Genomic DNA, 27,584 nt, shown 5'->3' on the forward strand with positions numbered 1-27,584 from the left:
GGAAAATGAACAAAATAAAAAGCCTTTTTAATGTTTCACAGTGACTCTAGGCAAATAGTCATGGATGAGAGACACGCTTTTCTAAAGAGTTATTCAGCCCACCAGAATCTGAGTTATTCCCTATAGGCATTTACCTCTTGCCATAGACTACAAACTGAGCTTTGTCAAACAGACTTCTAACTTAGTCTTGTGCCTAATGCAAGTGGGATGAATCCAGGCCATTATATTTCTTTTGAGGTTCTTTGCTTCAAAATTATTGTAAGGTCTTTTCTTCTACACAGACATAAGCAATGGACTATAACATTAGTTATGTACATGAGTAGGAAAAGGAAAATGCCCTAACATGAGTATAGCCTGCAGATAGATTAACACAGGAGAAAAAAGAGAGAAAGACCCTCTTTTAACCCAGCTCAAGCCACTAATCTGGCTAAGAGCGTGACTGCTATATCAACAGATGTTCCTGCTCTGGAGGAACCTCTTAAACCCACTTACTGTTCCTGATATTGCACTGAACACTGAGTTGGAAATTAACATTACTTTGTATTTCATGGAATCACAGAATCATAGAATAGCCCAAGCTCCACACAGAACCACCCAAAAATCAGAGGACGTGTCCGAGAGCTTTGTCCAAATGCTTCTTGAATTCCAGTAGGCTTGGGACCATGACAATTTCCCTGGGGAACCTGTTCCAGTGCTAAGCCATCCTCCTGGTGAAGATTATTTTCCTAACATTCAACTTTAACCTCCTCTGATGCAGCTCCATGCTGTTCCCTCAGTCCTGTTGCTGTCACCAGAGAGCAGAGATCAGCACCTGCTTCTCCGCTCCCCTTGTAAGGAGGCTGTAGGCCTTTGCTGCTAATGTTCTTGAATATTCACATAATGGTCTTGAATAAACTTTAGATATACCTTTGAAGGTATATCCAAAATTTATGGCATTTCTTTGTAATTGGCTGCTTCATTAAGAGTGTCTTCTGCATTTATTTTTATCATTCTGTCATTTTTAATGTATCCTATATATCCTAAAATAAGTAACTGCAGAAGGAAAATCATTGTACCAGCTGCACCTGGGGTAAGATTAAATGGTATATAAACTGTTCTCATGCAAATTACATTAGAGTTTAAATAAAATTTTCCAGCTGAAAAACTCCTGATTGATTTACATTCAATGTTTATGAAATGGTGGAGCATTATTTCACTAAATAATGAAAATTATTTAGTGTGCTTTGTAGATAAAATGAAACAGATATTTTTGTTTGGACATGACATTAAGTATAAAAAGCAGGAAAACTGTAATTATACCCTCATATTAAAAACAATTTTCACTCACTTTTCTTATAAAACTTACCTACCTACAGGTATATTCTGCAACCTTCCAAATATTATCTTACATTCATGTCAGTGATTAATTGTCTGTGTCTGACAGATCATTAAAAGTAGAGCTTGTAGCAAAAGCTGATTAGTGGCTTATGCCAATTAGCATTTTGCCCATTAGGGCTTTGAAACTATACAATCTTCATTGTTTGTCAGAAAAAAAAAAAAAACAAACAAAAAAACCTGTCTTCAGCAATAGTATTGCTTCAACATACCGAGTAAAAGCTTTATATTTATGATGATAAGAACACAAGATATTTAATCACTAGGCTTACTGAAAATAGTCAGGGTTACATTTGTAAAAATAAAGAAACAAATGATTGTTTAAGGGCAGAGGATTAATTTGAAAGTAATACTAGTGTCAAATATATCTCTGAAAGAAACTGGAATGATAAAAGAAAATGTATATATATATCTATTCCTAACTAGTACTTGCCATGGACATGACAGAAAGCATGGAAATTCTTATTGCTGTGACTGAATCGTTGAAATGTATCAAATTATCATCAAAGTCAATAGGAGTTAACACAGATCCCCTAATGGCAGAAGTGAGATTTCTTTTACAAAAATTAAATGTGCACAGGATTGAAACTCTAGGAAATGGAAAGTGGCTGTTAAAAGGCTGCATAGGAAAGGCTAGGAGAGGGAACTATACTTGATGAATCAATTCATTTATATTACAGTCCAGTGAAAAGGTTTTGTCAGATGAAACAGAGGTTGAAACTCCACAGTTCCAAGTTAAAAGCTCTATTCAAAAACTGTGCAAAGAAGATGATAATTATTTTTTTCTTTACATTTTCAAATCATGGTATGTTACTCACTAAAAGAAAGATGTTCACTACTTATTCTACCACAACCAAAAATTCAGCCAGACAGCTCTGGAGGTCATGCAGTCCAACCACCATGCTCAGATGCTCAGGGCAGCATCAGCAACAGCAGGTTGCTCAGAGCCATATGCAGCCAGTGTTTGATTTTCTTCAAGAATGAATACTCTACAGCAAACTTTACCTGATTTGACCATTCTCACACAAATATTTTTTCCTGTGTTTAAACAGAATTTCTTGTATTTCAGTTTGTGCACTTTGTCACACTAAGATTCTTATTTACTCCCTCCCATCAAGTATTCATACACTTTGATAAGATACCCCCTCAGCTTTCTCTTCCTGAGATTGAACAATCCCATCTGTCTCAATTTCTTCTCGTATTAAGATGTTCCAGTCCCTTTGTAATCTTCATGGTCTTTCACAGGACTTGTTCCAGTAAGTCCATGTCTCTTTGATACTGGGAAGCACAGATCTGGACCAAGCACTCCAGCTGTGGTTCATTAGGGTTAGATAGAGAGGAAGAATCACCTACCTCAGCTGGCTGGCAATGCCAGCCCACAATGAAGACCACAATGCCATTGACTGCCTTTATTTTAAGGACATATGTTCAACTTGGTGTCCACTAGGACGTTGGGGCCTCCTCCTTTCCAGTCAGTCAGCCCCCAGTATGCACTGGTACATTCCTTCCCAAGGGGCAGGATTTTTCACTTCCCTTTGCAAAACTTCATGAGGTTCCTGTCAGCCTATTTTTCCAGCCTCTTGAGGTCCCACTGAATGACAGCATGACCCCCACTGTATAAGTTATTCCTACTAATTTTTGTGTTTGCTAACTTGCTGATGGTGTACTTAGGACCACCATCCAGGTGACTATGTTAAGTGAAGGTGAAGATGTTAAACAGTATGGGCCCCAATATCAACCTCTTTTGGCCTCCAGATAGACTTTGTTGCTGCATTTCTTTGAGCTCAACAGGTCAGCCAGTTTCCAATCCACCTCATTGTCCAGCTTACCCATCCTGTGCTTCACTAGTTGGTCTTTGAGCAGACAGCATCAAGAGCCTTCACTTTCTTGCTAAAGTCACGATAAACAACATCCACTTCTTACCCCTCATCCTTTGAGCTAGTTATCTCCTTATAGAAGTCCATCAAGTTGGTTAGGTGTGTTTTTCACTTTACAAATCACAGTCACATTATTGTCTTTCCTAATAGCTTCCAGTTCAATTTGCTTGAGCACTGTATCAGAGAGTGATATGAGGCCTGTAGTTCTCCAGATCCTCCTTCTAGCACTTTTCGAAGACAGGAGTGAAATTTGATTTCTTCTAGTCATCAGAAACTTCTTCAGCCACAATGACCTTTCGAAGATAATCACCATGAAATGGGCCAGCACCCTCAGAGTCCCATGGAGATACCATGGAGTTGTATTTGTCGAGTCTGTTTAGGGGTCCCATAACATGATCTTTCTCCACTGAAGTTAAGTTTTCCTTGCTCCAGACTGTACCATAAACTCAGGGGCCTATGATTCCTGAAGGACAGTCTTACCAGGAAAAAACAGGCAAAGCAGGCATTGAGTATGTTGGTGTTTTCTCTTTCTATGTATTTCTATTTAAATTTTTCATTTTTAGTTTGAATGACATGTTGAGGTTACAGTGTCCACATGTAACCTAACATCTATGGAAAGTTTGTTTAAATGTGCCTCCTGTGCATGAGATTGATGTTACAAAGAACCAAAGCAGGAGGGATGGTGTTTCTTACAGATTTTGTATGGATGATTTCTGACCTCTAATTATTACTTTTCAGACTATGGATATATTTTCATAAATTACACTTTGGGCAATTTACAGTAATTATGTTTTATATATGTTAAAATATGAAATATCTATAATCTTTCTTCAATTAATAAATGAATTTATATTCAATAGGTAAACTGATTGATTGTCTCCTGATTTGCAGATCTCTTACAATGACAGAATTAATGAGACCAGATGTAACGGCAGTGTCTCTTACCTCCTGTCACACACAAAGCAGAGTTAAAGACAGATGGTGCTGGATCTATATACTATGGTTTATTTTTTTAACCAAAATTAGAGATTTAGGGCCTGTGCAAACCTCATGAATTCCAAGACTAAATGTAAGGTCCTGCACCTGGGATGGGGAAATTCCAAGGAGAAATACAGAATGGGTGGAGAATGGATTGAGAGCTGCTCTGAGGAGAAGCACCTGGGGGTGTTTCTTGACAGGATGCTCAACAGCAGCCACCAATATGCGCTTGCAGCCAACCATATCCTGGGCTGCCTCAAAAGAAGCGTGGCCAGGTCAAGTAAGGTGATTGTCCCCCTCTACTATGCTCTTGTGAGACCCCACCTGGAGTACAGTGTTCAGCTTTGGGGCTCCCAGCACAAGAAGGACATGGACAGAAGAACATGGACAGAAGGACATGGACTGAAGAACATCAAAACAACCAGCAGGTGGATCAGGCTGCTAAGATTGAAGTGGCCCAGGTGGACCTGGACTGGCAACATAAAGGTGAATTATTTATAGCCCAATGGGCCCATGACACCTCAGGCCATCAAGGTAGAGATGCAACATACAGATGGGCTCGTGATCGAGGGGTGGACCTGACCATGGACACTACAGCACAGGTTATTCATGATTGTGAAACATGTGCTGCAATCAAGCAAGCCAAATGGTCAAAGCCTCTTTGGTATGGAGGACGATGGCTGAAATATAAGTATGGAGAGGCCTGGCAGATTGATTACATCACACTCCCTCAAACCCGCAACAGCAAGCGCCACGTACTTACAATGGTGGAAGCAACCACCGGATGGCTGGTCCAAAGGTAGTGGGGTATCTCAATTGATTGTTCACAGTCAGTTACAGATTGATCTCCTCGTTCTCTCTTTATAACGAGTCCAGAAGAGGGCCATGGAGATGATCAAGGGGCTGGAGCACCTCTCCTATGAAGACAGGCTGAGACGGTTGGGGTTGTTCACTCTGGAGAAAAGAAGGCTCCAGGGAGACCTTGTAGCAGTCTTCCAGTACCAAAAGGGGGCCTACAGGAAAGCTGGAGAGGGACTCTTTATCAGGGAGTATAGTGATAGGACAAGGAGTAATAGTTTTAAACTAAAAGAGGGTAGGTTTAGACTAGATATGAGGATGAAATTCGTTACTCTGAGGGTGGTGATGCCCTGGAACAGGTTGCCCAGAGAAGCTGTGAATGTGCTATCCCTGGAAGTGTTGAAGGACAGCTTAGAAGGTGTTTTGAGCAACCTGATCTAGTGGAAGGTGTCCCTGCCCATGGCAGGGGGGGTTGGAATTACATGATCTTTAATGTCCCTTCCAACCTAAAGGATTCTATGATTCTATGATTTTACCCTACTTGATTCTAACACACTCACTTGTTCTACTCACACCTGCCCACTCACCCACAGAAAACAGATTGTTTTCTAGGTCTTGAATTCCGTTTCCAGCAGGGAGATCACTGCAAGTCCAGGGGAGTCAGGAGAAAGATATTCATGGTGTGCAGCTGCTCATAGCTACTAGTCTTGGGAATTACTGGACAAGTTCTCTGGACACTCTATAGCATTTGTTTCCATCCTCCTCCCTGATACACAGAAACTTGTTCCACTTCCAGGATCTTTTCTCCAGATGGGATCTTCACCTTCATCTTTCTGGACCCGCATCTTACTGAGCTCACTTCTTTTGGGGAACCCATCTTTTTAGCACTAGTTCTTCTTTCTGGGTCCCTAAGTACCTCATTTTCCTAAACTAAATAGTCCATGTGCAGCAGCAAAATATGTAATCAACCTCCTGTGGTGCTGTCTCATATCTGCTTGTTAACTGGAGGATTCAGGGCATGCATCTTTTGTTTAATTCAGGTGTTATCAAAACATGCAACCTAGCTAATACCACCTGTGTTGAGTTTCTCCTTGAGAGTTCAAAAGTTCAGTCTAGGGCACTCATCCACATCTATTCATATTGCCCATTTCTGCTGCGTGTTTATGTTCCCTGTGTTTTCGTCTATAACACCTGGGCCTTTTGTTTATGACATCCTGTGGTCCAGCATAAGTAATTCAGATGTAGGTATCTACATTTCATCATCCCATCTTAAACATATGTATGATAATATTTGGAATAAAGTGAGAGCCTTCAATTTCTTCTGTAAAACAATAAAATAACAACTACCTTCAAGCAGAGAAGGTAAAACATATCTTGTATGGAGATTTGGAACGCAAAGTACATTGCAGTTTCAGAAACAGTCTGGGCTCAAGAATGGTGCCAATAACCAGATGAAATGTGCAGAGAAACAAAAAAGGTCTTAAAATTGAAGAAAAGTACAGCAAATATTAAGCTTACAATATCAAAGAAATAAATGAAAACGTAATTTCTTTAGTCTCACACAACAATTTCTGAGGTTTCTTTTGCACTGAAAAGCTGCAATTGGTAGTAAATTGTGGAACTTATATTCCCTACAAAAATTAATAGGCAATATGGAAGCACAGTCAGGTTGACTGGCCTGTAGTTTCCTGGGTCCTCCTTGACCTTTTTGAAGACTGGAGTGACACTGGCTTTTCTCCAGTCCTCAGGCACCTCTCCTGTTCTCCATGACCTTTCAAAGATAATGGAGAGTGGCCTAGTAGTAACATCCGCCAATTCCCTCGGCACTCGTGGATGCATTGCATCAAGGCCTGTGGATTTGTGGATATCAAGTTTACCTAAATGATCTCTAATCTGAACCTCCTTGACCAAGAGAAAATCTTCCTTTCTCCAGACTTTCTCTCTTGTCTTTAGGGTCTGAGATTCCTGAGGGCTGGTCTTAGCAGTGAAGACAGAAGCAGAGAAGGCATTCAGCAACTCTGCGTTCTCTGTATCCTTCGTCAACAGGGCACCTGCCCCATTCAGCAGTGGGCCCACATTTTCCCCAGTCTTCCTTTTGCTATTGATATATTTGAAGAAGTCCTTCTTATTATCCTTGACATCTCTTGCCAGATTTATTTCCAAATGGGCCTTGGCCTTCCTTGTTGCACCTCTGCATATTTTGATAATGTCCCTGTAATTCCTCCCAAGTGGCCTGGCCCCTTTTCCACATGCCATTCATTTCCTTCTGTTTGAGTGTTGCCAGGAGCTCCCTGCTCATCTGTGCAGGTCTCCTGCCCCCTTTTTGTGCCTTCTTGCTCAAAGGAATATATTGATCTTGAGCTTGGAGGAAGAGATACTTGAATACTGACCAGCTCTCCTGGACCCCAGTTCCTTCTAGGGCCCTAACCCATGGGATTCCTCCAAGCAGGTCCCTGAAGAGGCCAAAGTTTGCTCTCCTGAAGTTCAGGGTTGTGATCCTATTTTTTGCCCTGCTTCCTCCTTGCAAGGTCCTGAACTCCACCATCTCATGGTCACTGCAGCCAAACTGCCCCCAACCTTCACATCTCCAACCAGCCCTTCTTTGTTTGTTAATACAAGATCCAGCAACACACCTCTCCTCAACCACCCATGTCAAAAACTTAGCATCAATACTCTGAAGAAACCTCTTGGACTGTTTGTGCCTATCTGTGTGGTCTTTCCAGCAGATATCAGGGTAGTTCCAGTTCCCCTCGAGAAGTAAGGCCTGTGACTGTGAGGCTACTTCTAAATGTCTGTAGAATGCTTCACCTACTTCATCTTCCTGATCAGGTGGCCTGTAGTAAACACCTACAAGTATCAGCCATGGGGCCTGTCCTCTAATCCTTACCCATAAGCTCTCAAATTGCTCTTCATCCATCCCTAGGTAGAGCTTGATGCATTCCAGATGCTCTCTCACATAAAGAGAAACTGCACCACCTCGCCTTCCTGGCCCATCCTTCCCAAAAAGCACATAGCCTTCCATGGCAGCAGTCCATGAGCTATCCCACGTTTCTGTAATTGCAATGAGATCATAGCCTTGCAACCGCACACACATCTCCAGTTCTTCCTGTTTATTTCCCGTGCTACATGCATTGCCATACAAGCATTTCAGGGAGGTGATTGAGCATACAGGTTTCCCAGGAGGGGTGCAAGAGGATCCTCCATAGTCATGTCCTGCACTCACTTCCCCAGCTGCATGCACTCGCTGGAGGCATCTTGACTAGCTGCTTTTTGCTGTCTACCCCATCCCTGTAACTTTCCCCTTCCCCAACCTTTCTTAGTTTAAAGTCCTCCTTACTAGGTTGGCCATTCCATTAGCAAAGACACATGCACCTCTTAGTGAGGTGGATCCCACCTTTCCCCATCAGTTCTTGATCTTCAAATAGGGCTCCATGGTCATAGAAACCAAAACTTTGTTGCCAACACAGCAGCACAGCCAGTCATTAACTTGGAACATCTGTCTCTTCCTCCTCTTCCCATCCTTCCCCTTCACTGGAAGTACTGAGGAAAATATGACCTGGACTCACAGCCCCTTGACGACCATGCTCAGAGCTCTGAAGTCCTGTTTGATTGTTTCTAATTTACCCTTGATGTCATTAGCACCCACATGGAAAAGCAGCACAGGGTAATAGTCTGACTCATGGACAAGCTTTGGCACTCTTTCCATGACATTTGCTATCCAAGCCTGTGGCAGGCAACAAACATCTCTAGACAAGAGGTGGTGCCTGCAGCAGGGAGTCACCCGCAACAATCACCCACTGCTTTTTCCAAGTATTCCCACAAGGAACAGGGTTTGTTGGACCAGTTGTGTCCTTTGAACTCTTGCTCAGCTCTTCCTCAGCCCAGAGAGCACTGAATCTGTTCCTCAATTGCAAGGTTTCAGGAGGAGTAAGAGCCTTTCTTCTCCTATGAGAAATGACCAGCTTCCAGCCCTCTTCTGTAGTGTTATGATGTACTGTTTCATGCAGCACAGAGCCCTCCAGACAACTCTACTGATGTAAGTGGTTGGGACTGCTGGAGCTGTATGGTCTCCATGAACACCCTGTCTATGTCTTGCTCATCTTCTCAGATGCTTCGCAACCTGTTGGCTTCCTCTTGTAAATCCGTTACCTGATGGCACAACTCGTGGACAACAGCACACCTTCTACAGAAGAGATGATTGTCAGTACACACCTCCCAGAGAGGTCCCAAGCACTCCCTGCGCCCTCCTGCACTAAATGCTGCACCAACTGCTGCATAATGCCTTGTTTCCTCCTCTCTGTCAGCTGTGCTCCTGGTTGCTCAAGCTCTCTAGGGGCTGCTTATGGAGGAGTGGGGGGTGAACGCCATTATTGCTGGCCCTGCCCACGCCCCGTCAGACTCTCTAATGCCAGCCGCAGAACCCTGGTGAGTCTCTGTACACTCTGGGAGCTTTCCTGGCTCAGGAACCCCCACTGTACCCTGTGATCCCCCATGACATGTCCTCATGAGTCAGGTGCTTAACCCCTGGCACAGGAGAAACAAAATTCAGCCAATAGGAGACGAACTATTTCATATCATTCATCAGTACTTTACCATGGTGACTGCCGTGCTAGTCCTGCTAAAGAAGTAATTATTGAACAGATAAAATTTAGGCTCACAAGAGAAAATGCAGTCAAGGCATAAGGCATAGGTTTATTTTTCAATGAATGATTGCCATTAATTACAGGAGGGTAGTTAAATCTTGCTTTCTGAAGTGTCACACTACATGCAAGGACAAACGTCCACCTATGCCTTTGTGTTTCTTATTCAGATGTATACAGGAGCAGGCTCTTTTACTGAGTTAAATATGGATACAAGAATTAAAGATTTAAGATGAAGCCTGTCAGTGTTACTCAGACAACACCTCCTTTTGGACAACACCTCTTCTCAGCATGCACTTAAGGAAATTGAATTGAATTTTTTAATATTATGATGAACATCTATACAAAAGGCCTTTTTTTTTTTTCTAAAAAGAGTCTTAGATTTTATCCAAAATCATTTAATGAAGTAGTAGTATGAATTATTCTGAGAATTGCTATTTAGTATTATCCTAAAACCTGTGAACATATTCAATCAACATACTTTATTTAAGGTATTACAGAGTAAGCTAATGAATTATACTGTACATTTTAATTTATGATGGTTATTTACAGAGACAGAGGTTATATCCACTGAACAGTTAGTAAAATTATTGTTCATTACTGAACAATATGTCAGCATATAGAACTGAATTACTTTTTGATGTATATGTAAAATGGATAAAATAATGAGTAATAATGAATAAAATATCCTTCATTGTTCATTACATGTGGGATTTATTCTGTCTAACTTTATTTATCTTTATATGTTCTTAAATATTTAGTCTAAGCCTAGACTTCTCTATAGTTAAAAGAAATGTGCCTCTGGAGACTGATCCATCCCAAGTGTCCTAAGATAGGATGAAGTCTCTTCTGGAGATGCCTTTGCCTTTCCATTGACAGCAACAGGAACTGTGGGACCAGGACCACAGCAGAAGCTGTCTTCAGTTAAATACTTGTGACCTTTTGATTGATAGAGTAAATCAATTCTACATTTAGTGTCTGAACTATCACAATAGAAATAGCTATTTAAGCTGGTATAAATTTTTTATTAGTACCCATATGGGCATTCATTGCTGAGTAATATTGAAGGTGGACTATAATCATGACTGTAGTATTTCTGTGAAATATATATGGCACAGCTGACAAAGGTTTTCTAGGGTTTTATCACTGTCAGGAGGACTTTTGCCTGTTATCACACAATCTGAGCAGAAGCAAAACTTTAAAACAGGCACTGACCAGAGACAAACTACTAACAATTAGGTGAGCTTGGGAAGCACTGATGAACTGTCTCTGCTTTTATAATTGTTTGTTTTTTTTTTCTCTTTATTTTCTTTTATATTTTTTATGGCTTCCCTTCAGGCATTCAAGTGTATGTTCTGCCACATGGAAAGTGCTTAGGCAGTAGTTCTTGACTCCCTTGATTTGAGGCAGGTGGCTACTCTATGGCTGCATTCTTGCCAAGTTTTAAGACTGGCACAGTGTCTATTTTGAGCAAGGCAGTCCAAGCAGCAAATGGGTACTACGGCTGCTTGCATTATATCAATCAGGAAAGAGCTGTGGGGAAAAAAGAAAGGGGGGGGGGGGGGGGGGGGGAGGAGGTATGGCAACAATGACATCTTCTTTGTGACACTGTCTAGAAATAGAAATTATAACAGTCAAGCACTCATGATGATATGATAGCGAGGAACTCTTGTTTTCTGCTGCTGAAGCAACTTTGAGGAAGAAGTGGAGAGTAATGGAAACAAAGATGTATCCAAAGAAACCTGTTCTGGTTTGTCAGCAGCACGGCATGACAATTCTATGAGAAAGTCTCAGGTCTTATATCTCTTAGTAAGATAAGTCTCCTTCCTCTTTTCCTCTCCCTTTTCATTCACAGCCACCAGTACTCACACAGCCTTCTTCCCGAGGACAACTACCCAGATCACCTTCAGAGTGTATCAAGGTTATGTACCACGGGGTACGTAACAAAACACGGGACAAAGGAGAGGAAGCTGGGTATGGTACAGTATAATGTATTACAGTTGGAAACATTGTGTTGTCAGAAAAAATCATTGATCCTGAGCTTTTCTGATTCAGTAGCAAGCTGTATTTCTTAAAAATATGCCCATGTATATACATGAGCTGTCTCAAATCTGCACTATTAAAGTATTCCTTTAATGCATAATTTAATATTACTCACTGTGTACCAATGTCTCAAATAATGTAATTACTAGAAGGGAAAAAAATAAAAGATCAGGAAGGAGAAACAAAATCATTTTTACAGGGCTAAGGGGAGAAATGGAGCCAAATGAAACACATGCCATAAATAGGAAGAAAATTGAGAAAGAGGGAGGATGATTAATGGAAAGTCACAAAATATCCACAAGTAGAACTGTATTTAAAAACAACAAACAAACAAAAAAAAAAGGCTTGCATGTGACAACAGAAATTATGAACTAGGGGTGGTAATATGAGTTAGAAACTGGAAATGCTTGCAAGGTCCTCAATATATTCCTCCATAATTAATCAGTGAATCTGTTTAGGTTGAGAGCAAAATAAAGGATACAGAGAATACCTAATGAAAGACATACAGGAATTGTTATGGTCCAAGTAAAGAGAAGTATGCAATGTTCTTAAACAGATCTCATGACATGGAGAACAAAATGAAAGAATATAAAATAAAAGGAATAAGGAACTAAGCGTTCAAATCTCATTCTTTGTGGAAGGAAAATGGAGTTTTCAGGGACTCTTTAAAACAGAAAGGGGTGGGGTACTCGTGAAAATGACTGTGTTAAAGATGTGAAAAATAAATTGTGGAAATGCAAGATCTATGGCCAAATAAAATGGCTCAGCCACCTTAGCAGTTGGACTTCATGATCCTTGTGGGTCTCTTCCAACTCAGAATATTCTACGATTCACCTTTTAGATAATAATATACTGCAGCATATAATATTTTAGGGCATTCTGCTTTTCTAACTTTAGCATCATTTCACATCTGTTATTAGAATTAGCAGTAAGATGCCTTGGTGAGCCATTGTTTTCTGCAATAGCTGCCAATGAAACAGCACTTGCTGTCACAGGTGGAAATGATATGCACTTCAACCAGAAGAGAGAGAAGCATCAATATGATTTATTGATATACATTAATAATTTAACAAAGCTTATGTGACTTAATAAAGATTTGATGATGGTAAGGTACACCTGATTATAATTGGAAGATACACTTAATTACACATTATATAAAAGATACTATATACTACTCAAAGACACTGAATGAAAGACATTATATGCTACATAGAGGCTACATATCTGGGTTAGGCAGCTCAAGAAGACCCTTCCATTGAATCATAAGGTTCAAAGTGGACCCCCTTGCTTTCTAAAGTCCTTGAGCCAAAGAACTGAAGAGCCTAAGTGTGGCTGAATCCAGTCCTAGTCCCAGACTTGTTCAATGGTTTATGTCTATAAGATTACATACATCATGTGAAACCTGTATGCTAGTTAGCAAAGATTATGAAGTGAGATCACAAAGCACCATTACAGAATGTTAACATACTGTTATTTCCTGATCTTCTTACCAACAATCTGTAGCAATAAGGGTCCTCTCACTCATCAGAAGTAATCTTGAGAGGTGACCCTGCCCAAGGGGAAGTCCTGGTGTGCAGCCCACTGTCATGTCAGGAGAGCTCAAAGGGTTCTTGGGCTGCTCACTGTTTATGAGATAAGATGATTGACTTATGGTCATACTTTCATGCAGCTGTTAGTTTTGTCCAAGTGTGTCTTGAGACAGACTTTCTGCCAAATTTCGCCAGGGGAGGGGTGTGTGTCCTTTCTCAAATTAGCCCTCAACTATTCATCATCTTGTTTCCCCAAATCCATTTTGAGTTGGATGCAGCCATTATGACTGGAGCATCCATCATGCTGTTATTGATGGTTATCTGTTTAAGCAGGATGCAAGCATCACAACCCCAACTGATGGTATCCTGCCATCCTGCTTAAGCAGGGGAGGATGAGACTACAACATTACAATTTCCCAAGGTTTAGCACATTCATTTTGCATCATGACAGAAAGCCACAATGATGTTCAGCATACTAGTAACATTAGAATCCTACACAAACTAAAGAAAGGAAACAACAACAACAAAAAGAATAAAAATAATTTATTTAGAAATATATAAGACAAATAAATATAAACTGAGGTAAAACTTAACATACAACTCAATTGGAAATGATGCCATGTGTTTAGAAGGGAAAAAAAAAAAAGACAGCAAATGAATTGAATAATAACAATAATAATAATAAAAGGCTAAGAAAGTTAATGACACCAAAGCGGGGACAGAGAAAGAACCTAATAAGATTATATTAGCCCAGCCATGTATTCTGTCCTGTTGAAGATTTTTATTTACTTATCAAGAAATGGAAATCCAAAAGGCTTTTGTGAGCATATGTTTTAATAGCAGCTAAGTAGTAAATCACTGCTATTATAGCTTCACTGAGTTTTAAAAATATGGAAAGTGTTGCCAGTAAAAGTATTAAACTGTCAAGAGGTTTTATTTACATGTACTCCCTACTTATTACAGGGCTAAGGACCAATCCTCTTAAAGGTAACATTTCTGCATCCTCCTTCCAACAGTCCAATCAAGGAATATGAACAGAATCATATCAAGCTCAACCTCAGAAGGCAATTAGAACCCAGATTCAAGGCACCATGTCTCTTGTGTCTTCTTGCTCCAGCAGGAGTGAATACAATAGAATTAAAAGTTACAGAATCACAGAATGGTTGAGGTTGGAAGAGACCTCTGGAAATCACCTGGTCTAACCCCCCTACTCAACCAGGGTGTCATGGTTTTGTGTGGGACAGAGTTTATTTTCTTCATTGAGCCTAACACAATGTTGTGTTTTGGATTTTTGATGAAAATACTGGTGATAACATGTTTTAGTTGTTCCAGAGCTGTGCTTGCACAAAAACAAGGACTGTTTTTGCTTATGCTGCCCTGCCAGTGAGGAGACTGGAGGTGCACGAGAAGCTGGGAGGAGACACAGGCAGGACAGCTGACCCAGACTTGCCAAAAAGATATTCCATTCCATATAACATCATGGCCAATGACAAAAGTTGGAGTAAAGAAGGAAGGAGGGGATTTTCGGAGTCATAGTATTTGTCTTCCTAATAAACTGTAAAATGTAATGAGCCCTGCTTTCCTGTAGGTATCTGAACACCAACGTGCCAATAGGAAGTAGTGAATGAATTTCTTGTTTGGTTTTCCTTACACACATGGCTTTTGCTTTGCCTAGTAAACTGTATTTCAACCCATCAGTTCTCGCACTTTTACTTTTCTGATTCTCCCCACCTTCCCACCTAGGGAGAGTGAGCAAGCAACTCTGTGGTGCTGAGGTGCCTGCTGGAGCTAAACCACAATATAGGGACACCTACAGTAATTTGCTCTAGACCAGGTCCAGGTGGCTTTTGAAGTTGTCCAAGGAGGGAAGCTCTACAACCTCTCTGGGCTACCTGTACCATTGCTCAGTGCACAGTAAAGAAAAGCCTCTTGATGTTCAGGCAAAACCTTCCTTAACCTCTTGGTGACAGTCCTCTTAATGCAGCCTAGTTTGCAATTAGCTTTCTTTGGCAAGGGCACATTGCTTTCTCATGTTCAACTTAGTGTCCGCCAGGGCCCCTGGATCTTTTTCTGCCAAGCTGTTTTCCAGCTGGGTGGCACTAGCTTGGTTCCTGGGATTGTTCCTCTTGAGGTGTGGGACTTTGCATTTGTCATTGTTGACCTTCTTGAAGTGCCTGTCAGCCCATTTCTCCAACCTGTCCTGGTTCCTGTGGATGGCAGCATGATCCCCTGGCATATTAACCACTTCTCCCAGTTCCGTGTCACTTGCAAAGTCATTGTTGCTCACAAGCTCTTAAATTGTCTGCCACCATTAGCTCACTCAGATCAACTGTGAATGCAGCACTGGCAGCTATGAAGATGGCTTGGCAGCTGTGATTTTCATGTAAATGGAACAAATAAATTTAGAGGTGGTCATATGAGAATGATATGAGAAACAAACGTGTTCCTTTAGTTATTCAAGTTCATGAAAATAAAGTAAATGATTTTTTTAAAGTGTCTTCCCCAAATATTATGTTAAACATTCATACTATTTATTTATTTATATATTTATTCATATTGCACTCCTTTCTTATGTTTCTTCATGTATTTTCCCCCCATATTCATAGATTAGCAATGTTTTTCTCTCTCTTTTCCTAATGCAGCTTTGTTACTTTAAGGCTTTCTGTGGTAAATGCCTAAATAATGAATTTCTGGAGATTTCTCCCATTGTGTAACTCACATCAGCAGACTTTTTATAGTCTCCTCTCAGAAAAAAAAAATCAAACCCACAGCTTCTACACATCAGTTTTGAAAGAGGATTCACTCTCTCTGTGCCTGCAGGTTGGAGTTGTAATTCAGATTCAGTTTGACAAATGTGTCAGAAAACATGTTTTATTAGTACATAAAGCATACTGGTAAGTCTTAATGCAAACTGTTATTCTATTCAGCATGTCAGGAATATACTTGATCATAGGTTTCTGGTTTGAGAAAAGAGTAAACACTAACAATTAATCTTGGTCAATGGGGCCTTTTTTTTTTTTTTAATCCCAGAAAAAATATTAACACTAAAATAGATAATATTTAATTCGTAAAAAGAATCTATCTAGTTTATTTTGTAAAAAGAGTTTATTAAAAAGAGTGTAGTTTATTTATAAGAGGGGTCATAACACAGATTAATGAAGGACAAGTCCTTTAAAGAGGTACATAAGGAAACAAATAAACAAACAAACAAATAAAAGCACAGAGCAGTCAAGAATATGAAATCAGAAATAGGATAAAGATTTCCTTTAAAGATTTTCTTATAACTCCATTCCTGTATTCAGCACAATGAGACCTGATATCAATCATTCCCAAAGCAAGATAATGCAGAAGACCATGACATTTAAAGAGACGTACTTGAAAAAAAAACAGCATGCAAATGCAAACCTCAACCCTCCCAGAGTGCCATTACATGTGGCTTTTTTTCTTTTTTCTCCACTAGCTTAGACACCTACATAACAAACATTATTACAAGGAAACTTTTCATTTCATACTTTTTCTTAAATAAAGAACATATTATGTGCTCCTGTAGTGGGTTTACGAGGCAAGGGTTTGGTAGCAGGGGGCCATAGGGGTGGCTTCTGTGAGAAGAATCTAGAAGCTGCCCCATGGTAGATAAGGGCCCCGCTCCTGATCAGAGCTGAGCCAATAAGCGATGTTGTTTGTGCCTCTGTGAGAGCATATTTTAGAATGGAAAAACAAACAAACAAAGAAAGCAACAAACAAAACAAAAGAAAAAAAAATGCTGTCACACAGCAGCTGGGAGAGTGAGAGTCAGAAACAGCCTTGCAGGTTCCAAGGTCAGTGCAGAAGGAGGGGGAGAGGTGCTCCAGGCACTGGAGCAGAAGTCCCCTGCAGCCTGTGGTGAGGACCATGGTGAAGCAGGCTGTCCCCCTGCAGCCCATGGAGTACCACGGTGGAGAAGGTTACACGCTGCAGCCTGTGGAGGAGTCCCTCGTGGAGTAGGTGGACCTGCACTGACAGAAGCTGCAGCCCGTGGAGGACTCCCACCGGAGCAGATTCCAGGCCGGAGCTGTAGCTCGTGAAGAGCAGCTCATGCAGGAGCAGGTGACCTGGCAGGAGCTGCTGCCCATGGGGGACCCATGCTGGAGCAGTTTGCTCCTGACAGATGGGCCCCGTGGTACGGACCCATATCTGGAGCAGTTCTTGAAGAGCTGCTGCCTGTGGGCAGCCCCCGCAGGCTCAGTTTGGGAAGGACAGCATCCTGTGGGAGGGACCCCACGTGGAGCAGGGTCAGAGAGTGACCGAGAAGGAACAACAGAGACAAAGCATTAGGGACTGACCACAGCCCCCATACCCCATTCCCCTGCACCGCTCGGGGGGAGGAGGTGGCAGAGGGCGAATGGGGGGAATGTGCTTTTGGTTTCTTTCGTTTCTCACTTCTCTAGCTTGTTAGTAATAGGCAATATATCTTACTGTCTCCCTATGCTGAGTCTGTTTTGCCCATCACAATAATTGTTGAGTGATCTCCCCATCCTTATCTCAACCCTTGAGCCTTTGCACCATATTTTTCCCTTTATCCCTTTCCCTTTGAGGTGGGGGAGTGAGATAGCGGTTGTGGTGGAGCTTGGCCACCCACCCAAGTAAAACCACCACAGCTCCTATCAGCCCAGTGCCCATAAGGTGCTGGTCCTGATAGATAGTGTAGGCCATGCCAGCATGTTTAGCTCTTCATTTTGGGATACATGAGCTTGATTAAAACTGAGAATCTTGACTGGCAGCATGGTAGCACAGACCCCAGCATGTTAATTTAACTGCCCAAGAGGATGCACAAATTATTGGCAAGTTTTGTAACCTGTTCTGTAGTCTGTGCAGCTGTGGCTACATAGCAAACATTAGTTATGTTAATGATTGCTACAGTGATAAAAGATCAAATACAACCTACTTGGTATAGTTAAGCAGAATTTAGGATTAAAAGCATAATCTTTCTCCTCAAAGACATAGCTGGATCTTTTACAAAATCTATGTTTTAAAATGTTAGTGTACCTCTCCACATGTCTTGCAAAGTTCATAAGAAATTGCTAAATTGCTTTTCATATATTTCAAATGATGAACCTCAGGGGAAAATAAATAAATAAATAAATAAAGTGATGATTTAAAAGTGAACTTAATTGATCTGTTTTTCTTTTTGATTGCATTTTGGATCAAAAATGATGGCTTGTTTACAAGTATCATAGACTTCAATCTGTCTAAAACATTCAATCTGTCTAAAAATATCATCATGATTAAAGGTCATCAAAGTATTTAAATAGGAGGATGATAAATATGCTAAAAAAAAGATAAACAGTCAAACACTAAAAGTGTTTTGTAAAGAAAGTATTTGTCTAACAGTTGTTCTCTGGAACTTTCTTGACTCTAAAGTACTTATTACTGTCCCTTCCCTTCCCCCCTTTTTTTTTCTCCCAAAGCTCTTTGTCACATTTACAGTTGTGCATCATATATAATGACACTTTCTTCTCCTGGAGAGTGGATTTATCTAGAAACACTTGTTCCAGTGATCTATAGTGTGATCAACACTTGCTGTAAAGTGGCAGTCACAATGCCTGCTGAGAGGATGTCCACAGCTGTGAGGAGGACCTCTCTGCTGATGCAGATAACATCTTTTCCCTGTGCAACCAGCTTACCTATATAAACAATGAAATGAGAAACACAGCTATGTATAATATCCTACCTATAAATTAGACTATCACCTCTAATTGAAAGATCATTTGCCATGAAACTAGAATTTTGTTCTGCTAACTTTTTTTTTTTTTCCCGCAATACTTCACTAAGTCAAAGTAGGGAAAGAGGTGTTTGCATAAAGCCAAGGGCTTGAAAGAGGGAGGACTGGAAGAATGGAGACGGTCAGTATCAAAAAACTGTCAATGCCTTAACAGCTTTTGGTAATTTTCTGTTTGTTTAACATCCATCCAAAGTAAACAGCATTGTTATACCTAAAGCACTGACTTGGAACTCAGAACTTTGTATCCAGTTCCTGTCTCTGACCATGTCTCTCTACCTAGCTGATTAGGAGGTTTGCATCAAGTTTTTATTTTATTTTATTTTGTTTGTGTTTTTGCTGGTTTTATTTTATTTTATGTTTTTCTGCTTGTTAGTTTGCTTGTTTCTTTAGTGGGTTGGTTATTTTAAAAAATGGAATGGAAACTTCATGGAAATGCAATTGTTTGAGCAAACTTCTTATAAGAAAATTTAAGAATTCTGAGAGTAACTGGTGTCTCTTTCTCAAGGTCACTGGAGAACTTGTCAGTTTCAAAGTCAGTGGTTGCAAGACAGCACCGATATTTGAAAGTCCACAGCTTTAGGGGTGGTATATGGAGGAGGTGCTGCAAGGAAGTATGATGTATGGAGGTGTTGCTGCAAGGAAGGTGTCCCTCCAAAGTTGGATAGGAGAAGCCCCAGAAACATGGCTGGGTCTGAGATGGGTCACAGCTCTGAAGTGGCTCACTAGGAGCCACAAATGGGAGCTGCCATTTGACATCAGAGCTACACAATCCCACCTTGGGCCATTCTGAAAATATTAGAACTTCCTTGTTCCTGTCCTAGGGGGCCAGCTGAACATAGCTCATGTGTGACTCTCAAAGCTGCTTAGTCCTAACTTCCTGACAAACCACTCTTCTTCCAGAATGAAAATGCAGACATGCATGAAACTTATACATACAAGTGTGTATAAATATATTCAGTTAAAAAAAATTAAATGCAGTTCTTAGAATTTTAAGATTTCCTAAAAGATCTGAAACAAGGTATCTCATCATCCCTGTGACTTCATCAAGTCATCATTCCATTTATGAAGAAGTGCTTTCTTATGATAATGATTTAATTTTCTCATTCTTGGTCTGTCCATGTATTTTGATTATGAATTTCCTGCTACAGGTATGAACTCTTCCTTCGAGTACTCTTCCTAGCTCCTAGAGAACTATTTACGCCTGGAAACCTTAAAATGTTATGTTTTAAGTAAAAGAGATTTGGTGTATCAAATAAGAAACTTTGCCTAATCAATTATTTTTTTTCTTAAAATTAAACTTTTAAGAGGTCTTCATAAGTATATATTTGTTGTATGAAAATGCCCTTTCCATAGTTCACTGAAGTGCAAAGCAACTGCAGCATATTTAGTCAAATATTTTCCTGTGTTAAAAGGTGATATTCAAGCAGAAAAGAGTTAATCTTTTGATTTATGAAAGAAATAAAGTAATTTGTTTCAGGTCATGTAGTCTCTACTGAGAGTCTAATGCACCCACAAATTCTCCTATTCAGAAAACAACCAAATGTAACAAATAGTGAATCTAGTATTGGGTTGAAATAAATTTTCATTAGGAAACATGAGGGTAACTAGCAGCTGAGTTCCAAAATGAAATGATTTACCTTGAATATCCTTCAAAGGCACTCCTAAGGAACTAAGGATTTAATCAGAAGTTATTAGATTAAGCTTTCTCTGAAAACAGCTATTGAATTACTTGGGACTCTGATTGTAATCATCTGTTAAAAAGACATGTCAAGGGAATCAGCTTCCTCCAAGAAATATAAGGCCAGAGGCAGACTTGCTGTATAGGAAGGAGACAGATTATAATACTGCAGAGATGAAATAATTTTTGTGAAGAAAGAAAGAAGCTGTCATTTTCTGCGTTTGTAAAACTGGTTACAATACCTCCAGTATGTAAGCTATCGATTTTCTTTGTTTGGGTCTATGCTTTTCAAGGGGATTTTCTACTGTTTTTTATCTATTTTTGTGTTTTATTATGACTCTGTAGAAAATAAGGGAAGCATATGCTTGAACAATATAATGCACCTTATCTTAGAGATGAGCATGGAACTTCTGCTACAAGTTCACACAATGCAAGAATTAGTACTTGAGTACTTTAAAAAAAAAAACACAAACACTTTTTTTTAAGAAGTCAACATGGATTATCCCCTTAGGTTCTAACAGATTTCTTGATGTTGTGGTTTAACCCGGCCGGCAGCTAAACACCACACAGCCGTTCGCTCACCCTCCCCCCTCCCTCTCTGGGATGGGGGAGAGAAACGGGAAAGTGAAGCCGGTGAGTTGAGATAAAGACAGTTTATTAAGACAGGAATATAATAATAACAATAATAATAATAGTGATAATGATAATAGTATTAATAATAATAATGTGTAAGAAACAAGTGATGCACAATGCAATTGCTCACCACCCGCTGACCGATGCCCAGCCTATCCCCGAGCAGCCGGCCCCCCCACCCCGGCCAGCCACCCCTATATATTGTTTAGCATGACGTCAGATGGTATGGAATACCCCTTTGGCCAGTTTGGGTCAGCTGTCCTGGGTCTGTCCCCTCCCAGCTCCCGCTGCACCCCCAGCCTGCTCGCTGGCAGGACAGAGCGAGAAGCTGAAAAGTCCTTGGCCTGGTGTAAACACTGCTCTGCAACAATTAAAACATCAGCATGTTATCCGTGCTCTTCTCATCCTAATCCAAAACATAGCACCCTACCAGCTACTATGAGGGAAAATTAACTCTGTCCTAACTGGAACCAGGACACTTGAATAAACACTTGTCTTTTGATTAAAATTGCTAGAATTTAATAAAAATGAAGGACAGTCTGAATTCAGTTTGCTAGTCTGACTCAAAGCATATAATCACATAATTCTGCTCTGAGTAAGGAACAAGGGAGATACATTTCTTAAACTACTTGTTTGGGAACAGACCGTATAATGTCCGTCCATTCGTTCTTGTCCCTACAGACAAGAAAGCTGTAGTCCTTATTGATTACAATCATAGAGGGCTAAATGATAAAACTAGCATTTGTGTTGTTACAGTTCTGTTATTTTATTAATATGAGATAATTGAAGGAACCAGAAAAAATATTTTTTTAAAATTTGTATTACAAAGTACCTTTTTAATGCAATGGAAAATTGAGACACCAGAGGTTTTGTTTCAAAAATGAAACTCTCATTCTTCAGATAAATTCTATGAAAATTGAATATTTGAAAAGAGAAATAAAAGGAAAGAAGGGAGAAACAAAACTTTCTTCTGTCAGAGTTAGTTAGGTGCTGAAATTAATTTCCTGGGGATTTTATGGACTGCATTAAAGACTATTATTATTATTATTATTATTATTATTATTATTATTATTATTATTATTTATATTAATTATAATTAATTATATATAAGTATATATATTATATATATAAGCATATATATTATATATATAATAATAGTAATAATAATAATAATAATATAAACATAAATAAAACTTCAAATGTGCAACTCACCTTTCCCAGGGATAGCTCATCACCTCTGTTTTCTATTATTCTGGGAGAATTGAATGGAAAATATGGATTCTGCCAACAAGATATGCTTAAATGCGTGTCAGGATCAGATATATCTAAAATTAAATTAATACTGAGATTTAATAAATAATAAAAAAAAAAGTTTTCTAAAATCTCAGCGATGAAATACATTCTGTTTTCAATCAGTCTGGCTACAATTTATAGCTTCCCTTATTAAGACAATTTTTTCACAGCGAGTTGATTTAAGGCTATGAGCTTCCTCAGAAGAGCTGGTAGCTTGACAGGAATATACAGGAAATCTGATGGGATGAAAGTGTCTCCTTTCTAGAGCCACTGCAATATTTTCTCTGCATGGAAACTAAGATGCATGGGGTGAAAAATCCAGCTCAAAATCCAGCTGCCAAAACTGTAGAACGAGAGAAGAAAGAACTTGCTAGGCCTTGACAGCTAATAACTTATTTGAAAGTAAGTATCAAACACATGGGAAAAAAATCTATCGAAGAACACACAAGATCTTTAGTGTCCTGTCCTATTTTCTATCGAAGAACACACAAGATCTTTAGTGTCCTGTCCTATTTCATGTCTCACAACTTAAAATATCATGAGTCAGTGGCAGAAAAATGTCCATTGTCAAATGCAAAAATCACTGCATATGTTCTCTAGGATACATCAAGGTCTTGTATCTAAATAATTCATCATTATGGTTTATGTTGACATTGCCCTGCCAGCACAGATTAGTTTGTTCACTAGTGTGATGATATTTACCCATTGGGTAATCTGAGAAACTATTAACATAGCCTAAGTATGCATAGCCTTAGAACACAATTATTTAGTCCTTTTATTGTCAGAGAACCTCATTGTGAAGTGACAATGCAGGACAATGGACAACTGGGAGAATCCAGTGGATTAAGTTCTTATTTGCAATATTAGCAAAAAATAAAATAAATAAATAAATAAATAAATAAATATGTGGTTACAACAGCTAGCCTGCTAGAGTTCAAGATGTGTTTGGACAACACTCTCATATGATTTGATTTTTGGATGACCCGGGAGCTGGACTCAATGATTCTTGTGGGTCTCTTCCAACTCAGGATATTCTATGATTCTATTATCATTTCATGAACACAAAACAGACTAGGAATACATTGAATATTGATTCAATGCAAAACATGAATTCTTTATACCAAGGAAAGTTTTAGTTGCTGTTATTTTTGTTTTATTATTATTATTATTATTATTTATGAATAATAATAATAAATCAACTTTATACTTTCTCCACTTTTAACATTATAATAAAACAAGAAGTAGCTGTGAGGAGAATACGAATAATTTTGCTTTTTTTGTTTTTGGTTTTGTTTTTAGTTAGTCTGACAGATAGCCATAGAAATGATGTGCTTGATTCTAAGAATGAGTCTAAAATAATTCTATGAATGGAGCAAGTAAGCTACCCATTGTATGGAACCTCTATAAAGAAGGTTTAACACTGCATTTGTATTGTTCATATTCACTGACATCCATAAAAATACCTGGCACAATATATATATATATTTATAAAATAATTAACTACTCATTTAGAATAGTTATACATGCTTAGCAGTGATCAGCAGCTCATTAATGATCTCTTCCTCCAATGGTTAACCAATAGATTTATCTCACAAATGTTAGGACTGTTAGAGGAATACCAACAAAGCATGGAACTCTAGCAGGAGTTATTTACAATGTTAACCCAGGCTTTTATGTTGTGTTTTGCCAGATTCTGGGCTGATAAGATGTAGAGATATCGACCCTTAAAAATCCATGGTACTTGCAAAGAGATATGCCTCTACCGTCCAGAGAGTATCAGAAAACTCCAACAAGATTACACACTGGCTGACAAAATAATATTTTACAGAAGTGTCACAAAAACAGTTAAGGAAAAATTGTACCTATTTTTAGGTTTGTTTTCTTAGACATATTTGTGTTTCAAATACTATTTTCCATCTAATGTGTGACTTAAACACTGTTCAACACCTTCCTGGTCACCATGGGGACAGAATTTCAAAGATACTGCATCAAACTTCTCATAAGTCATGGTTAACATAACAGAATATAGAACTGAGTTCCTAACCTGAAACGCATATGTATTCATATGCAATATGTACTCAGATATGTAGTGAGAAGTTACACATGAGTGTAAGAGTAAGCATAGAAACTCTCAGAGAAGAAAATTAATTCTGGGAAGAATCCAGATAATTTTACTGGCTCCTTTACCAACTAAATGTTGAAATTAAGATATAAAAATAAAAATAATAATAATTAAAAAAATAATAATATCACCAAGAGCCTGCTAGAGGTTCAGCTCACTGTTAACTGAATTTGGAGTTAAATCCAGCTGGTCACTGGTCATGAGTCATGTTCCCCATGGGTTGGTGTTGGGGTCCATCCTCTTGAATATCTTTATTGATGATTTGGATGAGGGAATGATGATTTGGACAAGATGATCTTGGAAGTGTTTTCCAACCTTAATGATTCTATGCTTCTATGATTTTTTAAATATTTATTTATATACATATATTTGTTTGGGTTTCTTTACATATATATATATAATTTATACATTTATTTATACAATGCATTTTATAGGAAGCTATAAATAGGTGTCTTTTTTGCTGAAGATATAAATGAGATATAATTTTTGTTCCATTATATTTTGTAGTCATGGAATTTGTGTTAGAAGCTTTCTACTGATAACACAGTTGAGAGAAATGTGGACAGTTACAAAAATGAATGCTTGTAAAGAAACACCTACCACCATAAATTGAGGTAAAACTGATACAGAAGGAAAGGGATTAAATTTGTAAGGATATAGGTTACTGCAATAGAAAAAAAATATTCTCGGTGATTAGCACAAAATACAAAATTTATTTAACGTCCAACTTATTTACCAGCCAGGGGATATTACAGGAAGCTCATCCAAGAAGCCTCTATATTTTTATATAACAAATAGTTCCAAAAGGATATTAGGGTGTCATGTAAATGAATAAAAGAGGTTTACTTGTTTGCTTTCTTGTAGATCAGTATAATTATTATTTTAATTATTAATAAAAAATAAGTTTGACTAGTGAACCTCCCCTGTACTCTACCACTCTGGGAGAGAAAATATAGCGCTGTTAGTCCCTGCCTTCATCCTCAGAATTAAAGAGAACAGAAAGTAGGAATTACATTTAACCCTCCATGATCACCACCAACTAAATTTGGACTACCTCAGGGATGTTTCCACTCTTGCTGGTTCTGAGGTGGGTTGTGACAGCTTCTTTAATCTCTGAGCTGAAAGGATTTTAGTGGGGGGGAAAAAAAAAAAGTATTTTTGTTATTCTGACATTTTAATGAAAACATTTGAAGTTTTACCTTGTTCTGTTAAACATTATGTTGAGGTAATTTTACTTAAATATTATTTCATTAATATTCAGATAGTTCATAATTTAGTTCTACCTCAGTAATGGTGTTCTACAAAGATATGAAAAAAATTGCTTTCTTTCAGAAATCTTCTTGCAGCAGTTTACCATAGTTCATCGTGAATTACAGAAAACAACCAATTTTCATTCTTTCCTCCAGCTTCCCTCTTCTCTGATGCCATGTTCTCTAATCTCATCATCTTTCTTGTTACTCTGAACAAGTGAATATACAACAATATACTCTGTGAATATATCTTTGACTTGGCTCAAAGATCCTTAGGTCCTCAGTTCTGTGCTTGTTGATTCTTCATGGATCAGTCTTTTCTGTCCAACAGTATACCTAACTTTCTTCCTGGCTCTTGTCAACTTGTCAGTTACTGAACCATCCTTTTCTCTCTGATTGTGTCAAGTGCAGTCTCACACAGCTATTGACCATTTCAAATGAAGCTGCAGAGATTTTTTCTACCTTTTCACTTGTGTCACCCTTCTTGATGCTTCTGTCTGCTGGTTCCCACTTCTCCACAAGATCAAGTAAACAACTTATATTTGAGGCACATCATTGATTATTCCCAAACTACCTAACATTTCTTAAACCTTTGACATTTGGATTTATCCTCTGATTCAGTTCTTTCTATCACCTTGTTTCACTCACTTACCTTTGGCACCTTTATGTTTTCCCTTATCCTGAGAATACGATCCTACAGATTTTTTGCTAGGGTAATTATTTTCTCGTTATATTTTTTTCTTCTTTTTGTATAAGACCTAACAGTTTTCTATAACCCCTAACAGTTCTTCAGAGCTATTGTGCTTAAACAGTTGCTTGCCATAGCCATATGGTTTTATACTTATGTTGCAAATTACCTTGGATAGAAAAGTTTTATTCTCAGCTTTATTGCTATACTATGAGCTGTATGGCGAGACCTTGGCCTGTAGAAGCTAAGATGATACAAAAGTTAACATCATGAAAGCTAGTGATTTTTTTTTTAATTTTATTTTTCACTTTTCCATTTCTAGTAACAATGTGATGCTCAAAAGCTTTATGTTGAAACAAATACTTTTTTCTTGCTTTTTCAAAGTTTTTTTTTTGTTTTGTTTTGTTTTTTTTCTAAGATACATATTTTGCAATTTAGAGTTCTCCCTTGGATTTCTGAAAAAAATGTATATGGAGATCTAAGATTGGGGTCTTATTAATTCATTAAGGTGGAGTGTAAAGCAGCCATGTGCTGGCGATAGATGTGAGAGCAAACTGTCACATATAGTTTCCTTCCCTGTTTGTTTTCTGGCTGTGCTCTTCCCACTGAACTTTCATTCTTGCCCACAGGATGCTACTCTCTTTGAATGGCACAGGTACTGCAAAGCTTCCAAACACCTTGGAACTCAGATCAAGTACTGGTTGAATAATCAATTCACCATTCAGTTTTCCATTTTCATCTATGTTGAAAATATACAAATGACTATCTTTATATGTCTTAGAAGTTGACAACATGAATGTCAGTACTATCTCTAAACTCTACGACACTATGAATAGAGATGCAATTATTATGGTCTCATTCATATCCATGCACACAGAAGCAATGAGCTTTCTGCTGCATTTCCTTAATGCATAGGAAAT

Source organism: Anser brachyrhynchus, assembly GCF_964034855.1.
Source record: "Anser brachyrhynchus genome assembly, chromosome: 1".
In the NCBI taxonomy this organism is placed as follows: Eukaryota; Metazoa; Chordata; class Aves; order Anseriformes; family Anatidae; genus Anser; species Anser brachyrhynchus.